Raw genomic sequence first — 1,658 nt, forward strand, 5'->3', positions numbered from 1 at the left:
AGCGCTTTTCTTTTACCGTGTGCTTAATTTATACTCTGTTGATTCGGGAACGAAAAGCGTGACATGCATGCATGTTGCCGCGATGCTACTGCATGGTACAGTAGTACTTCCTGCCCTTGATCCTCGAGGATTGTATTCTCACGAGCGGCCCCTAGGTGTGACAAGTTTCTGCGAAGTTTCTGCGACGTAGAGATCCGATCAGATTTTTTCTTTTTGATAAAAGAGAGCGCTCTCTCCGATTTTCATTAACAGAAATCACCAAGTCTTGTTACAGAAAAAAGGAGAGATCCGATCAGATATAAACGTACGTGGTTGACGTACGCAATCGCCCTGGCGGTCGAGAATGTGAGGTGCCGGCTGAAGCTGAGCTGGGAGTAACGAGCAAATGGAGAGGACGGTGACCGTTTCTACTAAAAGATAGAGTAATATTCTCAGCAAGACACCAACGAAAAACAGGAGAAATGGGGACGAAAACTACTGGCCGGTTGACCACAGTACGCTGTGTGATTTCCTGCAGATATTTCAATAGATCTCCTAGCCTTTTCTTTTGGAACACAATAGATCTCCTAGCCTTTTCAATTGGCTCGAGTGGATATCTCATTCTTCATGTTTTTCACTTTTTTTTTCTGAAAGTCTTGTTTCTTTGAAAGACAAATCATGGTTTCTTTTTCTGAAGCATTTGAGTTCGGGCAGCATATCCAAGAATCCTGTTTTATAAACCCTATATGTAACACGAAAGCAAAAAATAAAGGAATTAATTTATTTTCTAGCGATTAAAAATAGATATCATGAAGTAATCGCAAAACTATCATATTTGCTAGTCAGTACATAAGTAGCTAAATTTTAGCCGACACCCAGAACTGTCGACCCGATATTGGCTTATGTTCAAGATTCCATATTCTACTTCAACACTATCAAAATGAACACAACATTTTTTTTCTTTTATTGGATGAACCCTGTTTTATAGTAAAAAAAATAACATTTATAAGATTTCTATGAACAAAGGGGTGAATCAAGATCAACCTTCTCAGTCGTAGATGCACACTGAATCTATTCAAGTTCAAAAAATAGTTGAAAGAAAATCGTTAATTTCAGCGATGGAACATCATTTGGTAGTTTTGCAACAAGGTATAATTTACTGAGGGACATTATGTTTTTCCTTCTCCATCTGCCTACATCGACCCCCTTCACCTAGTTCACGCAACAACTTTTATTCATGCTATAACTACCTTTGTCTCTTCACTGTGCAATCTACTAGATTGTCCGCCACCGTCTACAACAACCAATCATGCATTGTTCGCATGCCCATCTAAGCCATTAAGGAGCTCATACCGATCATTATCGTCGGTTAGCTCCATGCCCTTATTGTCTAGGTTGGTTTCACACCGTCAGCTAAGCTTTCTCTTCTTTCACCCCCTTTTCCTCACTCCCACTTCTCCTACCTACTTGTTATGATGTCGCACACCTTCTTTGGCCATGTTGCACCCTAAGACCAAATTCAAAAAAATTGTAGCGGAAGTTCCGCACCATAATTTTCTCAAAGATAGGAGGCACAAAGGTACGAGCCACCAGAGAAACAAAAAGAGAGTGACTTAGGGTTCCTCCTTAGCGCATCCACCGCTGCAGGTTTCCTCACCTCCAGCGAAATTTGGCGTCTG

The sequence above is a fragment of the Triticum dicoccoides genome, chromosome 2B, assembly GCF_002162155.2.
Source record: "Triticum dicoccoides isolate Atlit2015 ecotype Zavitan chromosome 2B, WEW_v2.0, whole genome shotgun sequence".
NCBI classification, from domain to species: domain Eukaryota; kingdom Viridiplantae; phylum Streptophyta; class Magnoliopsida; order Poales; family Poaceae; genus Triticum; species Triticum dicoccoides.